Raw genomic sequence first — 25781 nt, 5'->3', positions numbered from 1 at the left:
TGATGACAGTGAAAAAGTGATAAATGAGGATATAGTTATGATCTTAATGTATACTTTGGCTACAAGCTAGTAATTATGCTGCCTGGATGCCATCAAAGAAGAAGAAATCTGTATAAAGTAAAAGCTACTCAATCACAAATCAGGTTGAAAGAGCTCTGGCTAGGAGGAACCTTGCAGCTATTCAGCAAAAAACAGTTCCAAGTCTCATCTTTAGTAAAGCATATAGTTTCCAGTAATTTAGAGGAAACAAATCAAATGCAGTCAGAGGTGTTTAAAATGAGTGAGATACTATAAGAATATATAAAAGCAAATGTCAAAAGGCTAAAAACAATGGAAAAAGCTTTTAATAGATATTCCATTGAGGTGACAAAACTGAAAAAAAAAAAAACAGACTGTAATGAAGGAAAGACTGGTTGTACACATGGCTTCTCAAGAACTTTTTCAAAAAAATATGCTAGAAAACAAAGCATGTAAAGAAAATCTGAGATTTTCTGTTGTACCAGACAAATCCAGAAGAACCTTACTGCAATCATTTTTATGAAAATATGAATAAGCATCTACACTGTTGTTCCGTAACAGGATTTGTTAACTGAGAGGGCACAGTGAGTTTATGTTCCAAATCTGGCCATGATAAAGCAGCCAAGACCTATCCTAGTAAAGATGCAATTGTACCAGCAGAAAGAGTTGCTCCTGATAAAACTATGGCAGAAGGGAAATGTAAACTGATACACCAACGTGTTTGTGGAAAAGGATTATTCACTGTACACTAGGCAGAAGGGAAGCAAGTTAGTCCTGGAAAAATACAGTTGTGTAAAATCTTACCATAATGGTAGATGTCCTTCTCTTCCTGCTGCAATATTCCTTACAATAGGCATCCCCTGCCAAGGGCAGCCTGACATCCGGGCCAATATACCAAAGCCTTTAGGTTGCTAAGGGTACACTGTATGTCACACACATATATGTTGCCCGTGTACAGCGTAGTGCATAAAGGTGACATCTGGATGTACCATCCTCAGAACTGAGAGCCCCAGTAGGAATACTGGTCCAGTAATTAGAGGTGTATTGGGCACATCCTGAAGGGAAAATAATGTGGGGGGGGGGGGTGAATACTGCAACAGTGAGGAGGACATGTACCATCATTTTAAGACTTTATACAACTGTTCTGTGTCCTTCCATTTCACTGTTGCAATATTCCTTACAATAGGGAGAGTGCAAATGCTTATGAAGAAGAGAGGGAGGAAGAAGGACCAGCAGAAACTTCTAGGAACCCATGATGGATGGCCCTAGCAAAACCAGTTCTAGCCCTGGATATCACATCCAACTTGTACTGCTTGGTAAAAGTATGCACAGAAGTCCAGACAGCTGCCTCAAGAACAGAGTTAGTATCTAAACCCTTGAAAAAAGCACCAGAAGAAGCCCCAGCCTAAGTAGAATGAGCCTTAACTGAAGAAGGAAGGCTCTTGCATGAAAAGAATAACAAAAAGAAATGGCTTTAGATATCCAAGAAGAAATAGGTTGCTTGGAAACGGTCAATCCCAAAGATCTAGGATGAAAGGAAACAAAAAGCTGAGCAGATGTTTCGTCTTATCCAAATAAAATCTGAGTTGTCTATGCACATGCAAATTGTACAAAACCTTCTCACTAGCAGACTGTGGAGAAGAGGAAAAAGTGGGCAAATGAACAGACTGATTAAGAGACAACTCATTCACCACTTTGGGCATAACAGAAGGATTAGTATGAAGGGACACCCTGTCCTTATGGAAAACTAAAAAGGGAGCAACAGCCATAAGGGCTTGCAGCTCAGACACCCATTTGGCAAAAGTAAGGACCAACAAAAGAACAATCTTCCAAGAACAATGCTGTAAGGAAGCTGAAGCCACAGGCTCAGGCTCAAACAGGACCTGGGTCAATTTCTCCAAAATAAAATTAAGGTCCCAGGAAAGAGGGACAGGCCTCCTGGTAGGTCTAATATGAAGGATACCTTTAGAAAACTGCTTAGCCTCAAATCTAGAAGCTGAAAGGAGTGTTAGAGGCAGATAAGCAGAAATAGCTGACAAGTGGGCCTTAATAGAAGAATACACCAACCCAGCATTGAGCAATTCACACAGATAAAAGAGAACCAAAGGAGCATCCATAGAAAGTGGATCCAGGTTACAAGAAATACACCAAACAGAAAACCTCTTCCATTTGGATAAGTAAGATTTCCTAGTAGTGGCTTTCCTGGCCCCTTGCAGGACCATAAGCATGTCCTCAGAAAAAAGGTGTCTATATGGAATCAAAATCCTTTTCAGCCATAATGTGAGTGGAAGAGTAGACAGGTGGGAATGGACAAGAGATCCCTTGTCTTGTACGAGTTGGTCCACCCTGCAAGGTAACTTATGATTGCCTTTGGCTAAATACAGAAGAGGGAACCAATGCTCTTTGGGATAAAAAAGGGACATCCCTGTAAAGCATCCACTCATGGTATTGTGATATGGATCTGCTCAGACAGTCTGCCACAATGCTCTGACCTGAGGGAATGTAAACTGCTTGAAGTGTCACTTGAAACTGGATAGCTACCTCCCACACTTGAAGTGGTAACCTGCACAGGAGGTAAGATCTTGTCCCCCATTGCTTGTTGACATACCATATCATTGTGGTATTGTTTGTCAGTACCTTGACAGGTTCTGGAATGAAAAGAGTATGAAATACCTGAAGAGCTAACATAAAAGCTCTCATCTCTTTGAGACTGATGTGGTCTTTCCTTTGTTAGGGCAACCGGAGGCTCTGTACTTTTAGAGAGACAAATTAAGTCCCCCTCCATCCCACATCTGAAGCATCTGTGAACAGCTCCTGAGTGAGGAGTGGAGGTTGAAAGGGAAGCCCTGGATTGAGGGACAACTGCCACATCCACCAACGAATTTCCAGCCTGACACATGGAAGAAGAGGGACTATGAACTCTAGAGGGTGACTGTGCTGATGCCAAACTGATTTTAGAAACCACTGAAACTTTCTTGTGTGTAATTTGGCTAGAGGGAGCTTAAGAATGGTGCAGTACATGAAACCCAGAGCTCTAGAAATTCCCTGGCTGTAACTGAGGCGAGAGGAAGAATAGTTTGAAAGAAGGCACTGAGAGGTAAAGCACTGGGAGGAGGAAAGAATGCTATCATTGGAACAGTCTGGATGCTGCATCCCAGAAACACATTATCCTATGAAGGAGTCAGAAAAGACTTTTGGAAATTTAGAGTGAACCCCAGGCTTTGCAGGAGGGAAATGACAAAATGAAGATGTTACAGAAGAATCTCTGGAGATGATGCCTGAAAAAGTAGGTTGCCCAAGTAGGGAAAGATCTGAAACCCTTTTTGCCTGCAAAAAGCAATCACAGGAGCGAGGCATTTGGTGAATGCCCATGGGGAAGTAGAGAGGCTAAAGGGCAAAGCAGAGAACTGAAAATGTCAGGGAGAAGCAGAGAAATGTAAAACCTTCCTGAAGAGGGGATGAACAAGAATATGAAGACAAGTATCCTTTATGTCCAGAGAAACTAGAAAAGCCTGAGGGAGGAGAAGAGGAAAAAAGAAGTTATGTACTCACCATAACGGTCCATGTTTGTAGCCCATCATACCCTTCATTCTTACATATGGGTTCGGAGCCAATCCTCAGCTCTGACTCTGCCTATTACAAAGCTCAAAGTCTCTTAGTTGGCTCGTGGCTAGTGGCTAGGTAGGTATCCCATAGTGCACTAGTACAATCCCCAGATCTTGTTTGCTGCCAGAACTAAGGTTATCCAGAAAGAACAACAATAATGAAAGGTCAGACAAAAATTAAAAAAACATAGGGATGGATGCAGTGTAAGGATCTACATTCCTTTCTTCAGCACAGATGGAAAACCTTCACCATTTGCTAGTTTATAACTTCCTAGTGGAAGGCTTATGAAAAGTCGTGAGGATGTGGATCACAGCAGGTGAAAAATCATGAAGCCTGACTAGGGATGGAATTGGAGCAGCCACGCTGTCAAGTTGAGGGTGTGGAGGCAGGGGTGAAGGGAGCCTGACATGTGTGTCAAGAGGTCTGGCACTGGGTCCACAGTCCATGGATCGTCTAGTAGATGAGGCCCGAGAAAGGGGAACCAAATCTGGCAAGGCCAGTAAGGAGTGATGAGAATCATTTTGCTTCACTTTCTGAATCACTTTGGATATGAGAGGAAAGGGAGGGAAAGCATAAAGAAGTTCCAGGGGCCAATCGTGAACAAGTGTGTCTCTCGGTGGTTCCCCCGGAGGGGGGATAAAGGAAAAGTAGCTGCTGCATTTGAAGTTGATCGGACTGACAAAGAGATCGCAGCAAGGCTGTCCCCATTTGCGGAAGATCTGTTCCGCTACTTTCTGATACAGAGACCACTCGTGAGGCATCAAGATTGCCCTGCTGAGCTTGTCGGCTATCATACTGGTTGTCCCTGGGATGTGCGTTGCCACTAGAAAACATTGGGAAGAAATTGCCCACTCCCAAACACGAAGGGCCTCTCGACAAAGGGAGAAAGATCTGACTCCTCCTTGTTTGTTGAGATACAATACCACAGACATGTTGTCTGATTGGATTGCTATCATCCCTAGAGGAAGAACGTTGTGAAGTGCTTGCAATGCTAGAAGCACTGCTCTCATCTCTAGGACACTGATATGCAGGTGAGCCTCGTGATCTTGCCATGTGCCTTGGACAGTCCTGCCTAGATAATGCCCCTCCCACCCTATCTGTGAGGCATCCATGGTCACAGTAGCAACAGGCTGGCAAGGAAGGAATGGAGTGCCTGTTTTTAGTTGGTCGGGTTGAATCCACCAACGAAGGTCCTTTTTGCAAGACTCTGTTATGATGATGTGGTGAGATAGAGGCAGTTGTTGAAAGGACCACTGGGAAGACAGAAGCCACTGGAGAATTCACATATGTAATCTGGCTAGAGGGACTAACGTTATGGTGGAGGCCATGGTCTTGAAGAGTTTCAGCACTGTCTTTGCCTCGACTTTCTGTAGGGGAAGTAGACGGTGAATTTGTTGTCTGAGGTTCTGCACTTTTCTGCAGGTAGACGAGCTAACATGGCGAGTGTCTCTATTTCTGTCTCTATAAAAGTCACAAATTGAGAGGGCGGTAAGGCAGACTTTTCAAAATTTATTGTAATCCCCAACTGGGAACGAAGCTGGATAGTGGAATTGCTGGTTTGTAGGAGTAGATGCCTGGTGGTAGCGGCCAACACTGAAGTGCCAACATCGACTGGCTCCGAGGACAGTAGAGACGAGGAAGTAGAAGTCTTGTCAGGTTTTGATTGCTTCTGAGGAGGTTCCGAAACACTAGTCGGTGCCGGAGAATACCTCTTGGCTGACTTAACCTTCTCTTTTTTGGAAGAATGTGATTTGGATGAAGAAGAACAACTTGTTAAGTCTTCCTCAAAGGAAGGCTTGAAGAGATCTTTCAAAATTAACTTGTTCTTCCTCTCCTGGAGAACTCTGGAGCTAAAGGAATGGCAGAATAAACAAGTTTCCTGCAAATGAATGGCTCCGAGACAATATACACAATTACTATGACCATCCATAATTGACATCTTCTGGGAGCACTTTATAAATTTTTTGAAACCCGAAGTTTTGTGGACTTTAGACATGTTGAAGAGCTATGTAATAGAGGACCTAGTCCTTGTTGTGTACCTGCTTTAACTTAAATGGGCCTAGCCCTAACAAGCACACACACACACACACACACACACACACACACACACACACACACACACACACACGCACGCACGCACGCACACACGCACAAAAGAGATAGAGTAAAGAGGACTAGGTCCTCTAACTTAAACAGGCCTAGCCCTGAGGAAAATATGAAAATAGCAGAGGACTAGGTCCTCTAACTTAAAAGGACCTAGCTAGATGGGCTAAGTCATAGAAAAAGGCCAGAAACTAATAGCAGTCAAAGTAATGAGCAAACAACACTGCACGCAAGCTTAACTTTTGTAAAATTTAGAAAAACAAAGGCCCTAAACGCGGACCCGCAGAGAAGACTCTGTAACAAGACTAGCAAAAACACTGCACATAATATATATGAATATATAATAAGGCTAGAAAACAAGGTCCTAAATAAACGCGGACCTAAGAAATATCAATGTTAATAAAAAATTAACACATAAAGATACCAAACTGAGAACAACAAGGGCCAATGGCCAACCAGTTCTCAACAAACTAACTAATTTAACGAGCAAAAACACTTCTAAACTACTCTAAACACTTCTAACACTATTAAACACTATCTAGTAATAAGATGACTAGCTATAGAAATAGTAAAGTGATAAGAAATCAAAAAAGTTTAAACTTAGCCACGGCCAAGCAAGAAACACTTCTGAACTCATAGACATGGCAAACGAGATCTGGGGATTGTACTAGTGCACTATGGGATACCTACCTAGCCATGAGCCAACTAAGAGACTTTGAGCTTTGTAACAGGCTGAGTCGGAGCCGAGGATTGGCTCTGAACCTATATGTAAGAATGAAGGCGAGATAGGACTACAGAACATCAAGGTCTGAAGGGACATCATCCAAAAGGAAGGGAGCTTCTGAAAGGTGTTTAAATGGGAGTGATCCAGAATGGGTTTCTAAGTGCCCGCTATACTGGAGACCGAAACCATTCTGGAATAAAACCCCTTCCCCCTTTGAAAAAGTGAAACTTCCTGAATAGTTCACAGAGTCAAGAGACCCTGAAGCACTTCTGTAAAAAGACTAGCTATTCTTGAAGGGGGTAAGGAATGTCCATGAAAGTGGGGAGAGATTTCCAGACCATGTAATACACCCTTGGTAAATAATGGAAAGAACCAAGGAATCTTGAGTAATCTTTACTCAAACAAAATGGGACAGGGAAAGACGAAGAGAAAGAGGAATGTGGCCAAGAAGTACACAATAGTGAAACAGCATCTGGCATTTCAGGAAAAGGAGATTTTTGTGTAGAAGTAGTAGAAGGAGTCTCTTTTCCACCCTTTTTACCTTTTGGGGGGGGGGGGTGAGACTGCCTACAAACAAAATCTGGCTTATAAGGATAACTGCTTTGGAATTTAGTCATAGGAGAAACAAAGATATGTTTCCGCTCTTGTAAGGCCTTATTCTTTTCCTGTAGGGACTTAAACAAATCATCAGCAGCAGCATCAAACAAATGTTTCTTATCCAGAGGAACGTCCATCAACTTTGCCTTAATATCATCAGGCAGAGGTTGAAGCCTAAGCCAGCATCATCTCCTCATCACAGAACCAAAAACAGAAGCCCTAGAATAAGCATCTGCTGCATCATAGCTGCAATTAATAGAATGGCAATCCATCTGAGAAGAGGTCCATAACATGCAGAGGTCAGAAGTCGTCCCCTCAGAATCAGGAGGTTCAGAAATAACCTGTCAGGCCTCTGAAAGAAGAACCAAAATATACCTAGTCATATTGGTCTGATAATTGATAGCCCGGAAAGCAAGGGTAGCTGAGGTATATACCTTCTTACCCACCCTTTCCACAGCCCTACTGTCCCTATCAGAAGGAAGCAACTTTGTCAAAGGCAGTAACTTAGATGGCTTGTCAGATGCCACAGACATCACAGAACGGTCAGCAAAGAGGCACCTATAGAGAAATTTGCAATCATCAGGAACCTTATAAAAACCTATCCGGTTTCTTGGGGGCTGGGAATCAGGAGCCTGAGATGCAGTAGAGAAGGCATCCAACAAGGTAGCCAAGACAGGAGGAACAGTAGAAGGTCTAGGAGAATCCATTTGCAGAAGCTCATAATACCTTTTCTAAACCTCAGAAACTTGGGCACAATCCCACTTATTCCATCATTCTGGAAACTGTGTTCCCAAAGGAAATCTCCTCAAAAGGAGTGCCAAGGTTAGTGGACTCCTTATCCTCAGAGCCATAGTATAATGGAGAAGGAATCTGGGAAAAGTAAACAAGGGATTCCTCATCCAAATCCCCCACTTCCTCAAAGGAATCCTGTTCCCTAGGTCTTTTAAGAGGAGTGAAAGACCAGGGGGAGCTGGAACAGGAACTCCTTGAGGAAGAAGGCCATAAGGGCACTGAACAAACCCTGAGTGAAAGTCAGCCAGTCACTCTGAGGGTCCTTAGGTGCAGAAGAAACATGCTTTGTTTTTTGTTTCTTCTTTAAAGAGACGTCCAACTTATGAAACATGGAAGGTTCAGGTGCTGTATGGCACTCTACAACAGTAGTCAGAACCTCCTCCCTAACCAAAATCTGAGGAACACCCTTAGGCCCTTCAGAAATAATTATCCCCAAAACAGACATCTGCAAAGCCTCCAGGGACATGCATAATGTTGGTTCCATGCCGTGCTCCAAAGCGATCATTCAGAAGAATCCAATGAAAGAGCTGTGCGATACTCTAGGCTTCCACTAGCCTCGAGAGAGACATCTGGTGGAGGTGGAACAGCCGAAGAATCAGACCTAGCCTTTTTCTTCGTGGACAGCTGACCAGGAGATCAGAAAGTTCCTTCCATAACATCTTTCACTAAATGTTTAAGACATTGGTTTGGCCAAAGAGGAAAGGTGACTGCAAAGAATCTTTGGGACACAAGCTTGACAAACAGAAGAGGATGTATGGTCGTGGGAAGCACCAAGACAAAATAAACACTGCTCATGATGATCATTACAGGGAATCTGACTCGCACACTGGCATTTACCCTTTCTAGATGATATGAACTCCACCAGCAATAAACAAAAGGAAAAAAAATAAGAGCAAAAAACCCCAATGGGGCACTTATCTAAAAAAAACAGCTTGGTGAACCAGCAAACAAAGTGAGCATTCAGACTAATGATCAAAGATGACATTCAGACTGGCAGCAAAGACGTTCTAGGGATGGTATGTCTGGACATCACCCTTATGCCCTAAGCTGTACACAGGGAGTATACACGTGTGAAGTTTGGCATACCTTTAGCAACCTAAAGGCTTTGGTATACTGGCTGAACATCCGGGTGCTCTTGGCAGGAATACTGCAATAGTGAAATGGAAAAACATCTAGGAGATGTCGAGAGCAGCAGTAAGATTCAAGTTGATTTACTCAGCTATCTTCATGATTTTTTTTTTCCTGTAGGAGCAAAGACATTTTTGGATGAAGGACAAGGAATAAAACATTTTATCCAACAAAGAGTAAGCCAGGAAGATGAAGGGAAACCTCCTTTACATTTTTATCACAATAACACTTTTGTCAATGATGAAACTGTTTACATCGTTTCAGATGAAAATGCTTGAGCTACAGAAAAAAGCCAAGGAGCTGACTAAAAGATTCAGGAATAACTTAGACTTGAAACAGAAACTGGTGTTGGGAATAAGTGAGATGATCAGGAAGAAGACAAGCATCAAGGTGAAATTAGTGCATAAATGAGGGAAAATATCAATCCTATTAGACGTAGTTTAGACACTAATTGTGATTCTGCAAGAAGTGGCTTAAAGAGACTGGAAGTTTATTGACTGTGATAAACAGTTGAGTGGATTCTAATGCAGAAATCTCAGTTTATGTCATTTTTGATAAACAGAAACAGAAGGGACTTAAGCAACTTGTAAGTAAAAATGTTTTTATTAATAGTTTATTAATATTTGTATACAAATGTAATATTGAAGTGTATGTTACATTCTAAAGCATATATGTATAGTATGCAGTCAGATGTAGTTTAAATGTGAGGTGGGAAGAGTATTATCAATGACTGCTGTGTGTGCTAGTGATATTAAAGAAAAAAAGTACTTTCCCTTAATTGTAACACATCAAGGCTTTACACTGTAACAAGACATAAAAATATATAAAAAGAGAAGTTAAACTTAACATAATGTTGTAATCCTAGGCTACTGGGGGATGTAAAAAAGGTAATGATCATATTATACACAGAATTAAGATACTCATTTTTGATTTCCCATTTTTCAAAAAGTGGATGTCTAGACGAATGTCCTTAATTTAAGCTACAGACAGGATTTTTTTTTAAAGTAAACACTCGAACAAAAAGGAAAATTATGGAAATGGTAGGTCTTTCTTGCATTAGCAAAGTTATTACCTGTTTACTAATCCATTACCACTTGTTTTTAAAGCAAGGAGCAAACAGGTGCACGTTATTAATTATGAGAGGTCTGACATGAACTCTACAATAGTTGTTTCTTGCTTCTGCAACGTTACTAGCAGAGTTTTTTCTTCCATTAACAAATATTAAATGAGACAATATGTTTGCAAGTGCAACCAGTAAATCAGGAAAGGTCTGAACAATGTGTTCTGAGTGAAGTGTACGACAGCTCTTTCTAACACATGCAGTTACGAGTTGATTTTCTTTTTTCTATTAGGAAATGCTGCTGTAGACAATGAGTCTACAATGCGCAAGCAATTAATCAGGGATGGAATGAATATTGTATTTTTAGGAAAATGTACAAGATATAAAGAAGTTATGGCTTACCATAACTTTCCATCTGTGTTGCCGATCTTCATTAATCCTTGACTTTGGGGCACTGTTCCGAGCCTCGGAACTGACTCGACTGTTACTCCAGCTTGCACCTTCCAAAAACTCTCAAGCTAGGCTCTACCCATAATGCTCCTCACCAAATTACCTCAGATCGAGTTTGCATACAATAGTGATAGACAAGAAATACTAGATAAGGAGACCATATCTGTGCCTCTATTATGAAGCCAGTCTTTGGGAATATCCGGTCCACCAAAAGGTCTTATGCAGGGGGAAGGAGGGACAGAATATCAAAGATTAGTGAAGATCGACAACACAGATGGAACGTTATAGTAATACATAACTTATTTATCTGATGTTGTCAATCTTCACACAATCCTCAACTGTGGGACAGAGTCCCTAGCTACCTGAATCTTGGGAGGTCACATGCAAGAATATTTCTGAACACCACTGACCCGAATGATGCACGTCCCATAGAGACCTGATTCAGTTTGTAATGAGTAATAAAGGTATGAGGAGATGCCCATGTAGCTGCTGCACAAATGTCATTTAAGGACGCTCTGGCATGAAAAATTGCAGTAGCTGCTATGGCTTTCGTTGAATGTGCTCTCACAGGACGTGGAGGGTGGAGTCCCTTTCTGTCATAAACAAAGGTGATACAGTCTAGATAATGGATTGCCTAAAGAAACTAAAGAAAAGGCAATAAAGAGTTGGTCAGATTTTCTAATGTCCTTTGTTCTATGAAAGTAAAAACATAATTTTCTGTGTACGTCTACTAAGTGTTGACAGTACTTCCCCCTGTTGGAAAAATGAGGAAAAAAAACTGGGAGATGTAAAGTTTGATATTTGACTCTGAAACCATCTTTGGCAAAAAGGAAGAATTTGTTCAAAGGGAGACTCTGTCCTTATGAAATATGAAATAGGGGGGTTTGCAGGATAAAGCTTGAATTTCCGATATTCTCCTGGGGAAAGTGATAGCTATCAAAAATAAAGTTTTCCAAGATAAGAACTTTAAATCATAAGTTGCTGATGGTTCAAAGGGGGAAGAAATAAGAAATTGCAGTACCAAGTGCAAATCCCATGGAGCAGAGGGTTCTTTAAACGGAGGCCTGAGCATTGAAGTTCCTTCCAAAAAAAGCTTTACAAAGTTTATGTGAGACAAGTGATGAACCACTGAAACCAATATGGAAGTTAGATATTGCAGCAAGATGCACCAGAATTTTCAAAGGTGATGAGCCAGACTCATACAGTAAGGCTAGCTTTGTCTACAGCTGTAGCATATAGGTCAATATTACAGTCAAGCGACCATTTAGCAAATTTTAGCTATTTGTTATGATACAATTTTCTAGATGAGGGTTTGTGGTGGGCCAGAATGATGCGGTGAACTGGGGAAGTGAGGGAGAAAAGCCTGGCAAGCATCGGAACTGGAGAAGCCATGCAGTGAACTTCAGATGCTGAAGATTCGGATGAACCATTCCCTCCCGGTGGGACAACAGGTCTGGAGCTGGGTCCAGTATCCAGGGTTTCTGAAGCAGACGAGGCCAAAGGAAGTTAAAACAGACTTGTTGAGGCCAGAATGGGGCAATTAGGATTATTCTGTTCTTCAGCCTACTGGCTTTCTTTAGAAACTGGCATATTAGAGGAGTCGGGATAAAGGTGTACAGTAGACCGGGGGGGGGGGCAATCTTGAAGGAGAGCATCTCTGGGTGAGGAGATTAAGAGCAAAGTAACTGCTGCACTTGTTGTTCAGAGGAGATGCAAACAGATCGCAGCAGGGATGGCCCCAGTGGTGGAATATCTTTTCCTACATGACTGGATTGAGAGACCACTCGTGAGGCATGAGGATGTTTCTGCTCAACTTGTCCACAATCACATTGGAGCTCCCAGAAGGTGCATTGCCGTTAGAAAGCAGTTGGAGGAAATCACCCATTGCCAGACTCTGAGAGCTTCTCGACAAAGAGGGCATGACTTGGGTCCCCTTTGTTGATATACCAGACTACTGACATGTTGTCTGTTTGAACTGCAATCGTTCCAAAAGGGAGGGTATCTAGAAATGCTTGTAGCACTAAGAGCACTGCCCTCATCTCTAGAACACTGATATGCAAGTTGGCCTCCAGCTGGGACCAAGTGCCTTGGACTGTCTTTCTCAGATAATGCCCCCCCCCCCCATCTGGGACGCATCCATGGTCACTATGTCTTGGAGTTGAGAAGGGACAAAGGGATGGCCTGATAATATGTTGCTAGAGTGAAGCTACCAACTTTGGTCTTCCTTGCAATGACTGGTGATCAAAATCAGATGGGACATTGGTTGATTCAATAAGGACCACTGGGAGGCCAGAAGCCAATGAAGAATTCACATGTGATATTTGGCCAGGGGAACTAGAGTGATGGAGGCTACCATTGCCCCTACAGCCTGTAGAATGAGTCTTGCTGCTACGTTGTTTCAAATGTTCTGGCTCAATTGATCCTTTGGAGCCTTTCTAGGGGAAGTGACGCAAAGCCAGTGACTGTGTCTAGCATAGCTCCAATGAATTCCAGTTGTTGTGATGGTTCCAATGGGATTTTTCATAGTTTATAGTGATTCCTAAGTTGGAACAAAGATGAAGAGTGTAATCTTGTGCCTTTACAAGTTGACGCCTGGTGGGAGCGGTAAGGAGCCAGTCATCTAGATATGGAAACACTTGGAATCCTAGCAGTCTGAGATGTGCTGCTACCACTGCCATGCATGTGGTAAACACCCTGGGGGCTATGGTGAGACCAAAGGGCAGTGCTCTGAACGGATAGTGACTGGTTCCCAGATAGGAGCACATGAATTTTCTGGAGCACTTGTCCATTTTTATATGGTAATACGCATACTAAAGATCTATTGAGCATATCCAGTCATCTTTTTCCAAGAATGGAAGTATCGACTGAACAAAGACATCTGGAATTTGGTCTGTTGAACTGATTTGTTCAATTGACAGATCCAAAATCAGTCTCTAGTCCCCTGTTTTCTTTGGCACTAAAAAGAACCTTGAGTAAATTCTGAATCCACTCTTGTCTGGTAGGACTGTCTGGATGACCCTTTTGTCGAGCAGTTTTTGAATTTCTAAGACTGCTGCCTCCCTGTGACTGAATGGAACATCTGGGAATCTTCTTGGTCTTTTTGGTTTCATTGAAAAGGGAATGTTGTAACCTCTGGAAATGATCCTCTGCACTCATTTGTCCATCGTCACTTCTAGCCAGGCAGATTGGTGCAAGGATAATCATTCCTCAACTGCTTTCAGAGGAAGGCAATCGGGCTTCCTTTCAGGAGAGCTGGTAGGAGTTACCAGAGAAAGAATCTCTGGACCCCTGGTTCTGTAGGCCACTTCTGCCTCTTGAATGGCGTCTGCCATTTCTACTTCCCCCTCTTTTTCTTCGAAGGCACCTCTTTGGTAGGATGCTCCGGAGAGGTATCTGAAGATGATATAACCAAGGTGGTTCAGTTCTGAGGCTTTTGTGCCCTCTGCCCAGTGAAGAGAATGGAGGAAGCTTCGGTTGAGGGAATGGACAAGTTATTTGGCCCAACAGGGAAGGCACAGACTGCTTGTCCACAATGGACAAGGCCCTCTCCAAAGACTGGAAGGCAGACCCCCCCCATAGAGGGATGGGAGCCCGGAACCGAAACATACTCCTTCAGAACCGTGGTCCCACCCAGCACTGAGGAAGCCGCCTCCACAGCAGAAGCCAGGGTTGAACTTACATATGCTGAAGCCCCAAGGGGCATGGAGGCCTCCGAATGAATCTAAGTTGAACCCTGCCCCTAGGAACTGGAAACGAAGCCCTGACCTCGGAGGTTTCCGGTTCCGACAAACCGGAAGAGTTCATGGTAAAGTATAGTTGTGTACACTTACCATAAATGTAGATGTTCGAGTGGATTCACTGTTTTAGTCATCACATTTGGGTTATCTGCCTGCAGGTAGCCCTCAGCCGACCTGAATACCAGAGTCTTCGGTTCCTGTGTCGGATGCTGTCTCTTCTTCCATGACGACAGGTCATCAGGAGTATAAAACATGCAGCCGATGCCATTACATCAGTTTTTCTTGCCCCAGATGTCAGATGCCCCCACAATGGGAAGCAATTATATGTTATGGTACACCTCCATCAAAAAGCAAATACACCAGAAACTTAAATATACCAAACAAGAAGGAAAGGTAGAGCCAAATGAAGTCAGGGGGCTGGAGGGAGGGTAACTAGGACTGCAACAGTGAATACACTCTAACATCTATATTTATGGTAAGTGTACACAACTGTACTATGTTCTCCATGTTTCACTGTTGCAGTCATCACATTTGGGTTGATTCCCAAAGCTAAGGAAGGGAGGAGGAAGTTAGAGAGCATTAGGGCCAGCTATTAAGCCCTGCAAGACTGCAGTGGCAAAACCAGCTCTGGATTTAGAAAAAATAAGCATGTGGTAATGCTTGGTGAAGGTATGTATGGAGCTCCAGGTAGCAGCTTCTAGGATGTACCTGGTAGGGACTCCTCTGAGAAAGGCTGCAGAGGTAGATGCAGCCCTGGTGGAATGTGATCTTATCCCCTGTGTGGTAGGTTTTCCTTGGTGCTTGTAGCAGAAATTAATGCAATGGGCTATCCATTTGGAAATGGTTTGCTTTGAAATGTCCTTCCCCTCTGCCCCTGCAGCAAAGCCAACTAGCAGCTGTTCAGATTTTCTGAGAGGCTTAGTCCTGTCTAAGTTGTCTGTACACGTCCAGAGAGTGCAGTATTCGCTCTCCTTCGTTTTGTGGATTAGGGAAAAAAGTAGGCAAATTAATGGACTGATTTAGGGCCACACTAGACACCACCTTGGGCATATAGGAAGGATTGGTCCTGGGGGAAACCCTGTCTGCATGGAAGATAATGAAGGGTTCCCACTGCCATGAGGGCCTGTAATTCAGACACTCTTCTTGCTGAAGTGATGGCTAGAAGGAAGGCTGTTTTCCAAGAAAGCAATTTCAACTCTGCTGTTGCATCTGGCTCAAAGGGAGGGACAGTGAACTTTTCCAATACAAAGTTAAGGTCCCAGACTAGAGTAGGGAGCTGTTCTGGGGGGTCTTAAAATTTTGGCCCCTCTAAGGAATTGGTTTGGGAGAGACCAGATGGCTTAGTGGTTAAGGTCTTCGTCTCCAATGCACAAGGTTCGATCTTGACCTCCAACTAATGCCGGTTTGGAGTTTGCATGTTCTCTCTGCGTCTCCGTGGGGTTTCTCCCATGTTCGAAAAACATGCTGAGTGTTTCCATCTCAAACTCACCAATGAATGGAGCTGTGGGCAGCAGCACAGACTCCACATGATGCCCAATAAGGGGAAGAGTTGTAAAAAGACCAACCGCTTTGGGCATCTATTGTGGTGCGCAGTATCCTCAAAATAGGAGAACACGGATCACAAACTGCTCGCCGTGGCAGGGCTAGCCACTCGACGGTGTAAAATGTGGCTCTAGGTGATTCGGTCATGTTGACTGTCGCCAAAAAATGGGCATGGGTAGTTACTGGTGATAAGTGGGTTGAGGACCCGGCCTACTCTCTGACCCACGCCAGGGACCCATGCTAACGGTGGGAGGGGTATATGTGCCCCTATTGGCCAGTGTGTGCCTGCCATAAAAAAAAGCCCAGCAGCCCTGGGTCAATAGGCTACTGGCTGGCCGGTGTCTAGTTGCCCAGCCTGGGTTACCTGGGATAGCTCTGTTGAGTGAAAGCTGGACATAAAACCAACCAACCTGCCAAACATGAACTAAGAATTGCTACGCTTAATGTAGGTTCACTGACAGGACGCAGCTTAGAAGTGGATGACATGATGATACGGAGGAGGCTGGGCATCCTATGTATCCAAGAGACGAGATGGAAGGGCAGTGCAACAAAGCCACTTGGCTTGTGATCTACTCAGGTGGTGGACAGGCTAGAAATGGTGTAGGAATTGTGGTGAGACAGAGGCTTCAGAAGTCAGTGAGGGATATCATCAGAATTAATGACAGACTCATGGCAATCAGACTCTAGTGTAATGATAGGACAATATTCATAATCTCAGCCTATGCCCCACAGCAGGGTTGTGATAGTGAGGAAAAGAATGCATTCGGACAGCAGTTGCAGGACCTACTAGATAAAGCAGGACAACATGAATTGGTGTTGATAATGGGTGACTTAAGTGCACATATTGGGACAGACAGAACAGGATATGAGGACTGCCTGGGTCCACATGGGTGGAGCGATAGGAATAAAGAAGGAGAAGCCATTCTAGACTTCTGTCTGGCAAATGGCTTGATCGTAGCCAACACATGGTTCAGAAAGAGAGACAGTCACAAGATCACATACATGAGTAGTCAACATGCAACTCAGGTAGACTTCCTCCTAGTAAGGAAAAGGCACTGGGGTAGAATCCATGATTGCAAAGTCATCCCCAGTGAAAAGTCGGTTCACAGCATAAACCAGTAGTTGCCACAATCAGCTGTAAGCAGTGGTCAGAGGAGGCTCTAAGGTCAACAGAGACCAGGCTAAAGACCTGGAAGTTGACTGGAGAGAAAGTACAGCAGTTCAAGGAATTACTCAGGGCTAAGCACCCCAAGAAGAGGAGGAAATAGGTGGAGTTGAAGAAGAGTGGCAGTACCTAAAAACAGCATGTGTTAGGACTACAGAAAAGATATGTGGCCGAGCCAGGTATGGAAAGCTAAGGAAAGCTGGTGGTGGAATGCAGAAGTGCAGGAAGTAATCAAAAGAAAGAAGGAGTGCAGGAAGAAGTGGGAGATTGAAAAGACTGACCAAGCTAGGAAGGACTACTGGTTGGCTAACAAAGAAACTAAGAAAGAAGTTGCAATAGCAAAGAATAGGGCATCAGAGGCACTCTATCAGCTTCTGGAAAGTGACTCAGTAAGGGGCACAAAGACACTATACCAGATTGCAAGGCAAAGACAGAAAGATAAAGAAGATAGTCAGACACCCTTCATAAGGGATTCCAGCAACAACCTGATTACCAGCCCACAGGACATCAAAGGCAGATGGAAGGAGTATTTCCAGTAGCTTCTGAATGAAGAAAACCCCACAGAAGCAGTAATGCCCCAGAAACAGCCAACAATGAGAGTAGAAGAGGAGCCCAGCTTAGAAGAAGTAAGAGCAGCACTAAGGAAAATTAAGTCAGGGAAAGCAGCAGGCTCAGATGAGGTCACAGCAGAATATGATAAAGATGCTGGGTGAGCTCGGGGAGAAATGGCTCCTGAGGGTACTAATTGCAGTGTGGAGAGAAAGGCGTATTCCAGATGACTGGAGAATAAGCATACTCGTGCCAGTGTACAAGAACAAAGGGGACATCCACAACTGTGGACAGTACAGAGGCATCAAACTCCTACTACATTGCATGAAAGTTCTGGAGAGGGTGATTGATAAACGGATATGCAGAATAGTAGAATGTAAGATGGGAGATGAACAGTTCGGATTCAGATCAGGATGCAGCACAATTGACCCGATGTTTGCAATGAGACAGATACTTGAGAAGAAACTAGAGAAGAGAAGAGAGTTAAACTGGGCTTTCCTAGACTTGTAGAAAGCATATGACAAGGTCCCAAGAAAGCTGATCTGGGCAGTACTGCGGTGGTTTGAAGTCCCAGAAACACTGGTAGAATTAGTACAGGCTATGTACAAGGACCCAGTGACTCAATTACGAACAGTGTTTGGCCTCACTGAGGGGTTCCCAGTGGGAGTGGGTGTACACCAGGGTTCAGCTCTGAGCCCACTGCTGTTCATACTGGTAATGGACTACATCAGCAAACAGGTTGGAGGGATCAGAGCAACAAAGCTGCTGTATGCAGACGATGTGGCAGTACAGGCAGACTCTGATCTAGAACTTCAGCAAAGGATAGGAGAATGGAATGCAAATCTGAAGGCACATGGGATGAAACTAAGCACAGATAAGACAGTGGTAATGGCAGCAGATTGGGGAAATCAGAAGAAGCTGAGAATAGAGATAGATGGGAAGATAGTGGAACAGATAAGCAGCTTCAAGTATCTGGGAGGGGTGGTTGAGGAGAAGGGTAGTCTGAATGAAGAGGTCAAAGCTAGAATCAGAGGGGTTGCAGCCAACTGGCATAGAGTATCAGGTGTAGTATATGACAGAAGAATGCCAAAGAAGCTGAAAAGTAAGGTGTACAAGACAGTGGTGCAACCAGTACTACTGTATGGTACAGAAACCTGGGCAGTAAAGGCAGAACAGTTGAAGAAGCTAGAGGTGATGGAAATGAAGTGCCTGAGAAAGGTGGTAGGATGCACACTGCGAGACAGGCGAAGAAAAGAGGACATAAGAGCAGAAGCCAAAGTAGTTCCAATTGCAGAAAAGATCAAAGAAAACAGATTACGATGGTATGGGCACATGTGTAGAAAAGCAGAAGACAAACTGGTGAGGGAGATTTGGGACAGACAGGAAGAAGGTAAGAGGAAGCGGGGGCGTCCAGCAAAGAGGTGGATGGATTGTGTGAAAGAAGATCTGCGACAGTCAGGCATGAGCGTTGAAGAAGGCAGGAGAGTGGCACTGAATCGAGAGAGTTGGCGACAGTTAATACGATACCCCGACCCCATGTAAATGGGAAAAAGGGGATGATGATGATAAGGAACTGGTTTAGCAGGGGGTGAGAGAAGAGGGGTGGCTCAGTATTATAATGTGCTGAAATGGCAGAGGCATGAATTTTAATTGATGAGAAGGATAGGCCCTTGTGGAGCATTTCTGTTAAGTACTGAAGAATATGGGGTAAGCTGGGCACCGTTATGCCCATCCCCTGAGTCTGGCTCCAGGAACAGTATCTTTTCCACTTTTCAGCATAGGATTTTCTAGTACTAGGCCACCTTGCCTCCAGAATGACATCTAGCACCTGCTTACTGAGGGATGCTATTGGAGAGTTCAAGGACTTAGCCAGGCTGCAAGGTTCAGGGTTTAAAGCTGAGGGTGCAGAATCTGGCCCGCCTGCTGGGACAGCAGGGAAGGGGTCTGAGGCAGGTGCCATGGTTAAAGCACTGTCATACTGCACAAGAGGGGGTACCAGTGCTGGCGTGGCAAGTCTGGTGCAATCAGTATTGTCCTTGGCTTGTCCTGTTTGATCTTTAGCAGAACTTTCGAGAGGAGAGGCAGAGGGGGGAAAGGCATAAACTGAGAGGCTTTCCCAGGTAAAGGACAGGGCATCCACTTTCCAAGCTTGACTGTGGGGAGTCCTTGTGCAGAATTTGTCCAATTGGTAGTTCTGAGGGAAGGCAAACATGTCTACCTCTGGAGTCCCCCATTTGTTCCTCAAGAGGTTGAATATTTTTGGTTCCAGTTTCCATTCGTATGGGTCCATGAGATTTCTGCTTAAGTTGTCTGCCAGTGAATTTAGCTTGCCTGGCAAGAACCGAGCTTGTAGGTGCACTTGGTAGCTCAAGGCACTGTTCCACAGAGCCATGGCTAGTCTGCAGAGAGGGTACAAGTGGGTTCCCCCCTGCTTATGTACCACATAACTGTGGTGTTGTCTGTCTTTACCAATAGTTGTCCTAGAAGAATGTGGTCTTTGAAGGCTGTCAGGGAATTCTGTACAGCTAACATTTCTTTTTGGTTGATATGCAGGTGCATCTGTCTCGGGTTTCATTTGCCCTGAATGCACTGCCCTGCCAAGTGAGCCCCCCCATGCATAGTCTGATGCGTCTGTTGTTAGGGTTTGGGCGGCAGGGGTTACAGTGAAAGGGAGCCCCTTGTTGTGGTAGCAGGCCTCTGCCCACCAAAGGAACTCTGTCTTTATACAAGGAATGATAGGAATCATTGATTCCAGGTCCTGAGAATGTTGACACCATAGGCTTTTTAGATACAATTGTGGTTTCCTCATATGCAGTCTTGCATATGGAATTAGTATAATGCAAGAGGCCATGAACCCCAGGGTTTGCAGAATTTTCTTTGCAGATAGCTAGGGCTTTGTGGCCAATAGTTTGAAGTAGGCTGTTAAATAAACTTGTTTCTCTGGAGTGAGGAAAGCCATCTGGGAAGTTGTGTTCAAGCTTGCTCTCAGGAATACAATCTGTTGGCAGGGTACTAGGTGAGATTTCTTTATGTTTATGGTGTACCCCAGTGAGGTTAGAAGTTTCTTTACGAATGACAGATGTTGTTATAGCAAGTCCTGGCTTTCTGCCTGAATCAGACAATCGTCCAAGTATGGGTATATTTGAATATTTCTCTGCCTGCAAAATGCAATGGCTGGAGCGAGACACTTTATGAATACCCTGCGCGCAGTAGACAAGCCAAAGGAAAGTGCAGAGAACTGATAGTGTACGGAGCCTGCCCTGAAGCGTAGGTATTTCCTGCAAGATTCCCTTATTGGAATGTGCAGGTAAGCTTCCTTTAAGTCTAAGGTTGCCAACCAGGCATCTTTGCCTAACATGGGAAGGAGCTGTTGAAGTGTTAGCATTTTGAATTTTGCGATTACCAGAAAGGTGTTTAAAATAGACAGGTCCAGGATAGGATGCCAGGAGCTGTCTTTTCTGGCTATCAGGAAAAGTCTTGAAAAAAAACATTGTCCTCTTTGTTCTGCTGGGACAGGTTGAATAGCCCTGATACTTAGAAGAGAGAGAACCTGCTGTTGGGCCTCCGCCCAGTGATTTTGGGGTAGGTCTGGCCAACCATTTGGGGTTGGTAGGGTGTAAAAGTGGAATCTGTATCCTTGGGAAACTATATTCAAAACCCATTTGTCCTGGGTAGTGAGTTCCCAGTTTTTTGCATTCAGAGCGAGCTTCCCTCCTAAGGGAGCAGGCAGCTGAGCAGGGCTTGGAAGGGTTAAGGTTAAGTCATTATGCCATTTTTCCGTAAGGGGAGGCTTACTACTCCCTGCTTTGGAAGTGGGAGCCCGCCACTGCTTAGATCTGTGCGCAGCCTGAGACTGTAACCTAGGTGGTCTGCTGTTACTGGGTTTGGACTGAGAAGGCCTGGAAGAGACTGGAAAAGACCAGTTCTTTGAAGGACAATGCCTACTAAATCTGGGAGGCTGTACTTGTAGGAAATCTTTAACAGTTTGCATAGATTTAGCTTTTTCCTCCACCTTTTGAGGACTTCTTCTGCTTTGTTGTCAAAGAGGCAGTCTTGTTTTAAGGGAGCATCCAGTAATTTAGCTTTAACATGATCTGGCAGATTTTGCTCCTTAAGCCAAGCATGCCTTCTAAGTACAGACCCAGTGACAGCAGCCCTGCAAGATGCTTCTAAAGTGTCAAAACACATTGCAAAGTATGTTTACCAACTTGATATGCACAATGAATTAAATCCTGTAATTCTTTGTGTTCAGCACAGTCAGTAATCAACAACATTTTCTGTTTAAGTAGTCCCATAATATGCTGCTGGTACTTTAACATATGAAACTGCAATTTAAAGCCCTAACGACCAAAGTAGCAGAATTGTATACCTTCTTACCTCATCTGCCCAAGGCTCTAGAATCTCTATCAGAAGGGGTAGGATTTTTGGCAGCAGTAGCCTTAATGCCTTTAGGTCCTTGGGAAATGGTATCTGGATCCGCAGTAGGATTCTTGAAGAGGAACTTGTGAGAGTCAGGTACTCTGTAATACCGGTCAGGTTTTCTGGGAGCTGGAGGTAAAGTGTTTGGGGACAGGCTAGATTCCAAGAAAGCATCATCTACAATGTCCGGAACAGGAGGGATAGCTAAAGGCCTGTGATGAGGAAGGAGTAAGAATTGCCTGAGCCTCTTTTTGGAGTCAGAGTAATCTTGGCTTTCCCAGCGGAAATGCTCCCTAAGAGAGTGTGCAAGGATTCACCAAAAGAAAAATCTTCTGGAGGGGAAGCAGAGGGAATGGAATCCTCTGCATCAGAATCCTCATAGGTGGATAAGGGCAAATCCTGGTAATCAGAAGGAACAGAAATATCAAATTCCTGATCAGAAGGAAAATCAGTTCTAGGTCTCAGAGGGGGAAGGCTGGCTTCCCCTAATTAAAGTAATAAGGTCTTCAGCCATTCTAAGCATTTGTTTTTTAGGCATATGGGCCTGAGCATGCAGTTTGGACGTCAGTTTTCTATGCGTGGGGCGAGTTTTAGGCCTGGATTAAGAAGATGGCGACGGTTTAATATGCAAGTCTGTAGGCCTGAATACACCCTCAGAAGCCGGTGCCTGCACAGCGGTTCTGGACCCATCCAAGGTAGAGACATCCGCAGGTTTCATAGTCGAAGAAGCATCTCGCGGCATACCGGACTCAGAATGGGTCTCAGTAGAGGCCTTCAAATCTGAAGTAGCAGGTATTGCCTCACTGAGTACCAGTCGACTGGTGACTGGCTTAACGGAAGCGTCTTCGGCAGTTTTGGACCTATGCAGTCTGTCTCTGTCCTTACCCTTACGTTTTTTCAGAAGATCGGTAGTCAGATGGCTTAACGAAGCCATTTCGGAGTACAGAGACCGAGTACAAAAATAATTTTCTGCAAAGATAGCACGAAGATGAATAGTTTGGGGGTTGAACAAGGCACAAAACCGACAGCAAGGGGCGTTGTCATCCGGGCCTAAACAGGGGATGCAGTACGAATGAAAATCTTTATGAGGGATTTGCTTTCCACAGATAAGACAATTGTTAACTTTTACTGACATTGGTTGGAGCAAGAAAAAGGATCCCCAATGGGGTACTTATCTTTTTTTTAAAGACTTCAGGTCTGAAACTCGAAAACAAAAATTTCAGGAGTCGGCCGACTGGCATTTGTGAACTGCTTTGGGTACCGCACGGCAAGAAAGACTGCTGTAATGGCGTCAGCTACATGTTTTATACCCCTTGAAGACCTGACGCCATGGAAGAAGAGATATAGCATCCGATGCAGGAACCGAAGACTCTGGTATTCAGGCAGGCTGAGGGCTACCTCTGCAGGCAGATAACTCAAATGTGATGACTGCAACAGTCAAACACAAAGAATATCTATTAGTGCGGAAGAAGAAGTTCTGACCGGCACTGAAACAGTCAAAGCCAGGATGGTTGGCACCACGGGCTCTGAAATGTCAGCTGGAGTCGAAGGAGGAATTTGCACAGGTGTAGAAAAAGGTAAGGTTCCACAGCTAAGGCGGCTAGGAACTGAAGATGCAGGTAATCCCCTCGCTGACAGGAGCTGGTCCACCAGTCTCAATGTCCGACTCCAATGGGCTCTTATTGGACCAAACAGAGGAGGCTGAAGGAGGCCTTTGTGACAGTCTCTCCAAAAACTGACTCTGAGGATGGTCCGAGAATGGGTTGATCGAGGGTGACTAGGATGTCCTTGGTAAAACTTTCATCTGAGACTCCTTTGGTAGTGAGTGGTCCATTGGTACTGAAGGGAGAGTTGTCTGTACCGATACTGGAGCTGAAGAGGTTGGTGTCGAGGAAAGAGCATCTTTTCCCACCAGTGTCGAGGAGACAGTCGGCACCATGAGAGACTTATCCAGTTTTGAAGGTGGTTCCGAGCAGGCTGTCAGAACCGAATGAGAGCATTTTTTGGTTTTGAAGAGGAAGATAAAAAAGAAGAACTGGCTTCTGTTTTGGGACCAGAGGTAGCCTCTTCAAACTCAGATTTCAGAAGTCCTTTAAGTATGAACTTATTTTTGCACTCTGTCAGCGTTCAAAGCAGAGAAGCTGTGACAGATGGCTCAGTCTTCCTGAAGCTGGACAGCACCAAGGCAATAAACACAAAAGGTGTGTCCATCTGAATTTGGCATTTTTCTTTCACATTTTTGAGATCTCTTGAAACCAGAGGTGCCTTAAGTGGGTTTGTCAGCCATGAAAGAAGAGAAGGCCACCTGACACACACACAAACACACACACACGTCACAGATGGATTTAACAAAGAGAAAATTTTTTTTTAATGTAATAGAAAAGGAAGGGGTAAAATTACCAACAATGGTAAAGGAGGTTACCTGAAGGTAAAAGGGATAACTATCAACAATGGTACCTTAGAGTACCTAGCGGTGAAAGAGAGGTAAAAAGATATTCACGCACACCTAAAGAAATCTAGAGAAGCGACAGAAAAAAAAAAAGAGCAAAGAACAAAATTTAAAAGTTAGATATTAAGAAAGAAACTAACTTACAGCTAAAAGAAAAGCCAAAGCTCGAGAGGTTGGTGGAACGCATCTGGCACTACGAAGCGGCAAATGAGATATGGGGTAATTTGGTGAGGAGCATTATGGGTAGACTGTAGCTCGAGAGTTTTTGGAAGGAGGGAGCTATAATAATGACAGAGTCGGTTCCGAGGCTCGGAATCGAGCCCCACAGTTAAGGATTATGTGAAGACTGACATCATCAAATTGTATATTAACCACTTAAAGGGAAACGGACAAACAGCTCAATAAAAATGTGAGACTACAGGAAAGTGAACAGTTACACAAGTAGTAGCTCACCATCAGCCTTAGTACTTTAATTCATTAAATATAGCAGTGCACAATGTAGTTACTTATTTAATGGCAGCCAGTGCACTTTTTTGTAAGGCTAAAAGTTGAAGTTTACTGAAAAGTATACAAGTTGTTTTTCACGTCTGGGCGGGGAACGGAGTTAAAGAAAGGACAGACAACAATCTGTACAACTGTGACCATGGGCCCTAACATGCAATTTTATCTATTTATTTGCACTTTGCTGACTGGCTTAATCCCAATAGTCCAATGCCCTCTTATAAGACTTAGCTGACATTCGTACTGACTAGGGGAAATTTGGTTATTACTTTCTGTGAGTAGTCACTTAGCTGGTGCTAGAAAGCAGTTACCAGTGATTGTTGAATCCAAGATACCAGAGGTAAGCAGTGGGCAGAACGAGCAGCAGAGAATGGAAAATGCAAGTCAGAGAAAGAAGAACTGGAAGTAGATATCATGGTGTCAGGAAGCTGGAAGACTGTACTTTGAAAAAAAATAATTAATGAATGAATAAAGAACTAAAGGAACTATAGGTCATACAGTGCAGTACAGTTCAGTTATGGATAAAAGAAATCAAAGAAATACCAAGTGAAGACAACATGGGGAAGAAAGGAAGGCAGCATTTCAGTACAGGCATAAATATCTTGTTTTACCAATGTAGAACAGGGGACATTTGGGTGGTGTTGGTAGGAAAATCAGTTTACAGACAAGCTAAGCAGTGCAGCAACACTACCTGAGAAGCATGTGGATAATGTGATGACTCTCACCAGAACCAGACAATGAGCATCGATGTCAAGGGTAAAATGGTCAAATAAATGTATTTTCTTTTTTATGTTCTTATTTACGGCAAACATCATTACGAAAGTCTAAGATTATGCACATCATATCTTAAAACACACAGACTGGAAATGGCATAATTTCATTGCATACTTATTCTCTGATAAAAGTAATTCATTAAGCAATTTATGCATACAACAAGCAAA

At 43.8% G+C, this 25781-nt stretch overlaps 1 protein-coding gene across 1 annotated transcript in view; it reads right to left on the bottom strand.

Annotated features, from left to right (window-relative positions):
• The window catches only part of NSMCE2 (NSE2 (MMS21) homolog, SMC5-SMC6 complex SUMO ligase), a 1433635-nt gene that overhangs the window by 1091395 nt on the left and 316459 nt on the right, over positions 1 to 25781 (bottom strand). The gene's annotated exons all lie outside the window — the stretch shown is intronic.

Source organism: Protopterus annectens, chromosome 3.part1 (genome assembly GCF_019279795.1).
Source record: "Protopterus annectens isolate FY-2018-M chromosome 3.part1, PAN1.0, whole genome shotgun sequence".
Classification (NCBI taxonomy): domain Eukaryota; kingdom Metazoa; phylum Chordata; order Ceratodontiformes; family Protopteridae; genus Protopterus; species Protopterus annectens.
This window is presented reverse-complemented; position numbering and strand designations above follow the sequence as displayed.